The 7440-nt window shown below is 50.0% G+C and overlaps 1 long non-coding RNA gene across 1 annotated transcript; it reads left to right on the plus strand.

Annotated features, from left to right (window-relative positions):
• Positions 1 to 224: 224 nt before the first annotated feature.
• Positions 225 to 6374, plus strand: LOC115603860. The gene is made up of 3 exons (XR_003990013.1): positions 225 to 292; positions 2378 to 5274; positions 5925 to 6374. It is a non-coding gene; the product is annotated as an uncharacterized LOC115603860 (long non-coding RNA).
• Positions 6375 to 7440: the final 1066 nt, after the last annotated feature.

The following is a 7440-nucleotide window of genomic DNA, read 5'->3' on the forward strand; positions in this document are numbered from 1 at the left end:
ATCCCTCCCCTCCCAAAAAGCCAGCCTGGGTGGGAAAGTCAGGGAGAAATAAGACATTACGCTCATCCTGGGGAGCTGAGAGACAGGGGATTTGTAACCAGAGACCAGGGTGGGGGGGTGGGGAAGGAAGAAAGAAACATGCAGGGATATTGATGACCCCCTATCTCGGTGGCCCCCTTTCGCAGCATGTTTCACATCCCTCGGCGCCGTGCATCCCTCTACGTGCATGTCTCTGTGTGCATGCGCGGGCAGAGGGATGGAGGGGAGGCCTTAAAAAGCTTCGCTGAGAAAGGTATTTCTTGTGGGGAGAAAGGCGGGGGGGGGGGGCGGTGTGGAAAGAAAGAGGGCAGGCCCCTTCGCTCCCCACTGGGCCCATTTCTCCTGCTTTGCCGGAGCTGTCAGCCTTGAATCCCGGTGGCGTCCCGTAACTAATTGACAGCAATGGGGGCCTTTGGGAGCCGAAGAATACGCGTCCTTGCTGGGCGAGCGCTGGAGCAGGGGCTGCGCGGGCAGCTGTGGGGGGACATAAAGGGCGGCTTTTAAAGCCTTTGTGCCTGCCCGCGAGTGCGTGCGTGCGTGTGTGTGGCGGTTTTGTGGCGGAGGTGAGGGGATGCTGAGCGGGGCGGCGGGGGGAGAGATGGAGGGAGAAGCCTCCGTGGAGAAGTAAGTTTCTCCAAAAGAAAAGGGAAGGAGGGGAGAAAGAGCCGTAAACAGCGCGATGAGCAAGCTCCCTGCGTGCTCAGAGGCTGCCGGTGCCTCCAGGAGGGAGTGGGGTAGGATTTCGGTGTAAAGCCAGGGACATCGAGAAACTGGCTCCCTGTTTTTCATCCTGCCCTGGCCCCGATTGCAAAATACAACCTGCCAGCTCCGCCACCGAGCTGCAGCTTCGAGAAACAAACCCCCCACTGTGCTTTTTCTGGGCTTGGGAAACGGGCAAAGAAAATCTCCCCTCCCAGCTGTAACCTGCCAGCATTGTCCCTACAGTCACCTTACTCCTTCCTGAGGATGTTCAGATACTCACCCAAGGAAGGGTTGGATCTTTGTCGTTGTGCCAAAGCTAGTCAAACAAACATGTACCAGCATCACAGACAAAATATTGTCCAGGAGACGTTTTTATGCTTTTGGCTTGACTCAGGCAAAAAATGCCTCATTGTCTGTGACATTTGCAGAGAAAATCTGTGATAAAAATATTCGCACATTTGCAGCTGGAAAGAAATGAGAAACCTCTTGCATTTCTCCTGCGTCTGTCACCGTGGAATTTCTTAACAGAAGCAACCAAACTGGGACAAGTGTATTAAAAACAGCTCCCGAGGCAGCTGGGCAAGGGCGCGACTACCAAACATGCCCAGCACAATGGTACTGGCAACATGGGACGCTTATATTTTAGACCTAATCTGCAACCCAGCTTTTGAGAGAGAAAATGAGTGAAAGATGGGCATCAGTTCATAGGTTTGAAGGCCAAAAGAGATCATTAGACCAGCTAGCCTGATCTTTTGTGTTATACAGACTCTGGGATGACACCCAATTACCCTTATATTGAGCTAAATTACTTGTATCTGATCAGTATCCACTTTTTTTATCACAGTTTTTTGTCTGTGGATTTCAAGTAGACCCTGTGCAAAAAAACAATGGGTGGATAGGCTTGGCCAGTCAAGAGTCCCTAGACATTTGGCAAAATGCATTTTTTTATTTTGCATTTGCCTCACTTAAATAGATGCTGTATTTTTGCCACCTCCTATGTGTGGTGATAAAGCATGGAAGTCCGGATCCTCAGAGATTTGCTTGCCTAAGCAAGGCTAACTGCCTCTGTTGGCTAATAGACAGAGGTACCAACCTATCTCCCAGTTCAAGTCCAGAGGCCGTTGGAAGTATCTCCATCCCCAACCACTGTGGGTGAAGCAGTGAGTCCTCATTCCTTCTGTTGCCTGAAAGCTTTACATTACTGCAAAAGAGGAGCTGTCTTTCCCAGAGACATCAAACAGGTTTTGGCTTGGCAATAGGTCACTGTGGCAACCCAGCTCCTGTGCAGCATGCATCTGTTAAGGTCTCCCCATGAAGCCAGAGTGGGCACGCTGAATGCAGAGAGCAGGGCAAGCCCTGGTAGGCACAACTCAGAGCAGCCAGCCCCTCTGGTACCCATCTGGTAGCTGACTAGTGCCACTGCTGGTGCGAGTTAACGCTATTACCAGGTGGCTGGTTTATTTGTGCTGTTAAAAAAGGAGAATACCTTATCTAACAGATCCTGCCACTTTGAAAAGCAGTTCCTCATGTTTGGTGTTAGTTTGTTGGGTTGGTTTTTTTTCAAGAAATAGAGAAAGGCAAAAGAAAGAGTATACTTATTAATATTTTTTAAACTTTATTTCTGGTTTGGTTTTAGGTACATGGATGGTGCATGTTTCAAGCTCTGAAAGATGACACTTAGTCCATCTAGCAGCCGCTGCCTTCAGCCTGAGCTCCCAATGAACTCAGTAAAAAGATTGACTCAGCTTAAAAGGGAACATGACCTTAGTCTGTACCCTGAACAATAGTTCAGAAATGCCTGCCTGGCCACAGGCTGCAGTGACCTGTTGCCACTTGTGATAGTTGCACTGCCAGCTCTGGGCAGCACCAACCACCTTTAAGCTCCATGTTTGTAGTGCACCCTGTACAGGATCAATACCAATTTTCTGATGGGTGCTCCTACACATTGCCACAGCAGATTTTAACAGCAGAGCCTGTCTGTGCAGGCATGAGCAGGGATGGCACTGCTTTCACCCTGCAAGCTCCGTGATGCCAGGGAGCTGCACAGGCAGCCGTTTTGTCCACAGAAGGGTCACCGGTTTCTGTGGGAAGAACAACAGGCTGTAATTGCTGGTGAAGGCATCAGTTCAAGCATCCTATTTGCTCTCTCTCAGCTGGCAGTAAAAATAATTCAGTTTTAGATAATACGGCGCTGTTCTTTCCATGTGGAAAAATTGGAAAGGCACGCAAAACTCTCCCTCTTTTTTCCTGCTAATTGCCTTGATTTCTGCTTCCACACTCCCAGCTGCCTCTCCTCTTCAGGTTGCCCTTTTTGACTCCTCGATTAACTTCTTTGTCCACCCGTTTACCACTCAGGACATGGCGACCTTTGGATGTAAATCTGCGCTGACGTCTCTCCCGCTTGTGTGCTTTTGTCAGGGCTGACATCTGCAAGACTCCTTGTGGTGCAGGCGGGAGGGAGTTGGGTGGATGGGGGTACCGGGCAGAGCCCTCCTCTGCCAGGGCTGCTGCCCCTCTTCACCCTGTGCTGCCAGCTCCCCGTCCCAAAGCTCAGCACCTTAGCCTAGGATGAAAAAACCCACCGATTTTGGTCTCCAGCTACCAGGTGACATGAGCGTAGATGTAGCCTGCACCCTTTGGGTGTCTGCTGGCTCACGATGGACTGCCTGCTGTCACCTCCTCAAGCCACAGACAGTCTTTATTCATTAGCTTAATTGGGGCAGGCATTCTTGGTGAGAAAGCAGAAGCTTGTATATTGGCCCAGCCCACAACAGTGCCCTGTTTGAAATGGGAGGCTTGTTCACCTCAGCAGGAAGGTGGAGGGTTTGGGGGGCTCCTCCAGAGCCAGGACAATGCATTTGCTCCTAATGTTGCCTTGGGTTGAAACAGGTCCTCCTGGAGCATCAAGTCTCCGACAAGCCTTGCAGCTGGGATGGGGCCAGAGACCATCATAAAGCCCAGTTGTGCACCTGACAGGTAGGGTGGCCACAGCACCACTTTCCAGGAGGGCCCTGCAGACTTCTGAAGGAGCACACAGCTCTTTGCCAAATGATGTCCCAGGCTACAGTACAAAGGCATTATTTGCTCGGAAGCAGGCTTTATGCTGTACAGAGTCTGGATCTGCCTCCTGGGTCACTGTGATCTTTGGTAGTATCTCCCAAATCCTGCTCTGAAGCCTTCTGCATACCTCCAGGCTTAGCCCAGAACCTCCACCAGCGCTGTGAGCTGCCGGTTAACATTCAGCTTCCTAGCTCCGCGTAGGGCTTTTGGCTTTAACTACACAGGCAGAGTGCCCCTTCCCCCAACCTTCCACTTATCCCCAGCACAATAAGTTCAGACACCTGCAAAACTGAACTTTTAGTGAAGTTGTCCCAGTGCAGGACAAAGGCATGAGGTGGGGGGGGGGGCGATGTGAGGGGCAGCAAGCAGCTGCAGCAGAGGGGACACAGCTGGATCCCTGCACAGCACTGCCTCCCTGCCTGCCCCTTCCTCATCCTTTTAAAGCCCATTAGCTGCAAGCAAAGTAGTTTCTCCTTGAACCCCATGCTTAGCGCCACTGCTGCCAGGCAAAAGTCTCTGGACAAGCTCCTTGCTTGAAAGCCTCACTGAACAGTAAAGGGAAGTGGTCTTGTTTGATGTTTATTCATTGAGCCCTTTTCCTCTGCTCAGCATTATCCAAATCGAGCAAGACAACTTTGAGGAGGTTGAAATAAATGAGCTCTCCCCATCGGACCTATGAACACTAGGAATGGGCAAGCTAAAAATCCCTGCCTTGTTTCACTGAGATCACGGTTTTTCTTGCTTCGTTGGAAGTGGCACACAGATGACATTGCTCTCCTGTGGCCAGCTGCTTGAAAGATTTGGTTTAAATACTTTCCTGTGCTATAGTTTCCCTTAACATAAAAGGAACCATGAACATTGCAACTGCACAAAGTGATATGAAGTTGGACCTACATGCTCAAGAGCTCTGTGACCCTTATAGAGCACTGAAGGCAAATGGTTTTTAATGAAATCATATGTGAGTTGAGCTTCATCCAGGGTTTTGTTTGCCTCTTCCCACTCAAGTGAAAGGAAATAAGAGGACATACTCTTTTCTTATTAAAAAAAAAAGGCGGGAGGGGTGTTAAGAAAGAAGCAGAGAGAAAAGAGAGACAGACTAATAGGTGATCCGTGTTCTACCTGAGACTGTCTCATGGATGAGCTGAATTGCTCTATGGTTTTATTTTGTTCCTATCACTGATCTGCTCCTCTGTGTTCCCATATGTAAATGGGAAGAAAAACAATGAGTAGATAAAGAAAACAGGATGACAGGTAGGGATGAGTAAGAGGATAATGAGGAAATAAAAGATAAAAAGGGTCATCAATTCTCATGCTTCAGGATTCAGCTCAATATTTATATATTAAGTGCCAGGAGGAAATCTGCGGAGTTACATCGTTCAACTGCTTCCAGCAAGATTTCTTGCGCTTCCTATTGACATGGGGCAAGTGGATCATGTCAAAGAGTACCTGCTTTCGCACAGCACTTGTCCCTAGGTAAGTAGAAAGCACTGTATGAACATTATTTGAATATGATGAGAAAGCATCTCTTACTAGAGATGACCAGTTGGAAGTGCCAAGTGAAGTCTCCACCCCATAAAGCTCTACAGTGGGGCAGTTACAAGGCAGCAAGTTAAGCATGAGCTGGGTTGAGAACTTCCAGTTTAGGCTCCCTGCCCTTTAGGAGGGGTCTGTTCTGCCCTGGGAGGAAGGGTGTCAGGCTTGAGGTCCCCTCGCCGCCACACTGTGGGAATGTTGCTGAGGGGGGGCTGTGCCTCCCATCCTCTCTCACGAGGTATGACCCAGTGTGCTGCCGCCTGGGCTGAGAGGTGGTGGTGAGGGATGGGGATGAAGGTGGGGGGGAAGTTGGTGGAGAGGGGAGAGGAAACAACTTTTTAAATAAAAAACAAAATAAGTGATGAATAGATCGGCTAATCCCGGGAAACCTTGAGAATATAGAGCAGTGTCTGTGGGGCCTCCCTTTTTTCTTTTCTTTTTTTAATTTTCTTTTCTTTAATTTCGCTGCAGCACGTATAATCAATTATGGCTTGAATCGGGGATAAGGGGAGGGAAAGTACTTCAATTCATAAATCAATTTTATACGGTCATCAGTCAGGTTGTGAATGCAAATACCTCTGTCGGTTTAGGTTATTCAGAATTAATTGACTCCCACCGGGCTGGGCTGCAGATGGATAGAAGCTTTCTCACAAAGTCTGCTCGGGCTCAGCATGGGGGCAGGCAGGCGGGCCGGCTTCCTCCTCCTCCTCTTCCTCCGCTTTCCTCTCCTGGAGCATTATACTATTGGCACTGGGGAGAGTTTTGTGTCTGCGTGTGTGTGTGTCCCCGTCTCTGAGAGGGAGAGATGCTTGAAGAAAGAAAGGGATATGCAAAGATTAAAGTCACAAGCCCCCTCTTCAGCCCTGGCCTGCGCAGACACTTTTATGTGATTAGGAATGCTTTGCTTTCAAGGGTTTGCTTTTAAGCCTTGAGCTTCTCTTGAACTTCTCCAATAAGAAAACAAACAGCAGTGTCAAAGCCTCCCCCTGTGCCTGGAATTCGAGCTCGAGTCGTGTCATTAAAAAGCCACTTTGCTACTGGGACTTTGGCATCTGAGTCACTGTTTCAAAGCCAGTCTGGGGCAGGAGAGATTGAAAGTCATTAAACATCTAGTGGTTGTTTTGGTGGCCTATTGAAAAATGAGGTTCGGAGGGTTTCAGGGCCACCAGGAGGACGCAGAACAAATGCTGCCACCTGAATCCCTCCTGTTCCTGCACCTTCTCTCTGAGGGCTGCAGGGCCAAAATATCTGGCAAGGGGGGGCTCTTTGGAGAGAACCCGAGGGATGGATTTGCTGCAAGGGTGAAGAAGGGTGTAACCTGCAGCCCTTCTTTTCCTCCCCCATTAGCACTGCCCAGCTCAGCACACGTCCTGCGCCAAACAGCAGGGCAGAGCTGATGCTGGTCCCCAGGGGGGGTTCTCTCAGCACCTCCCTGTGCCCTTCGATCCCCTCATGGTGCCGCACCCAGCCTGGAGGTTTCACCCCACATGTCACCCCAGGGCTGCTACCCCACTCTTCTCCTGGCCCTGTGACCCCTTCCCTCCTCCATGGCCATCCCCCTTTGTCTCACTGATTAGCTGATGCTCTCGTCCCAGCCACGGGTGCCCCCACCCAAAGGACAGTTGTCGTCTTAGGTTTGTGCAGGGTCTCACCAACCAGCCAAGGCTTCAGACTGGCTGGTGCATCCCCCAGGCCAACCACCCTGCGCTGGAGGTTTATGTCTGTTCCGGCCCTTCCCACATGTCACACTCGCGCTGTCTATAAAAGGCAGCATAGAGTGGTTGGGGGACACCACCCCATGACACCCCATGGGAAAGAGGACATGCAACCCCCTGGCTTTGCTAAGCCACAGAGGATGATACTGGTATTAACACCCAGGTGCGCACCTTTTCCTCTTTGTCTTGGCTCATCACACCCAGGGCTTTTCAGACCTGGACATCTCAGCTTCTAACTGCAGGAGGTCATCTAGAGAAGAAGGCCACCAGATATGCATCAATAGATTTCTATCTATCTGTGAGATCAGTTGTCAAAAGCAGTCAGAGTATGTAACCTTATTTTATGCTTGGGGAAACTGAGGCACAGATGAAGATACGTCTCAATCCAAAG

The sequence above is a fragment of the Strigops habroptila genome, chromosome 2, assembly GCF_004027225.2.
Source record: "Strigops habroptila isolate Jane chromosome 2, bStrHab1.2.pri, whole genome shotgun sequence".
NCBI lineage: Eukaryota > Metazoa > Chordata > Aves > Psittaciformes > Psittacidae > Strigops > Strigops habroptila.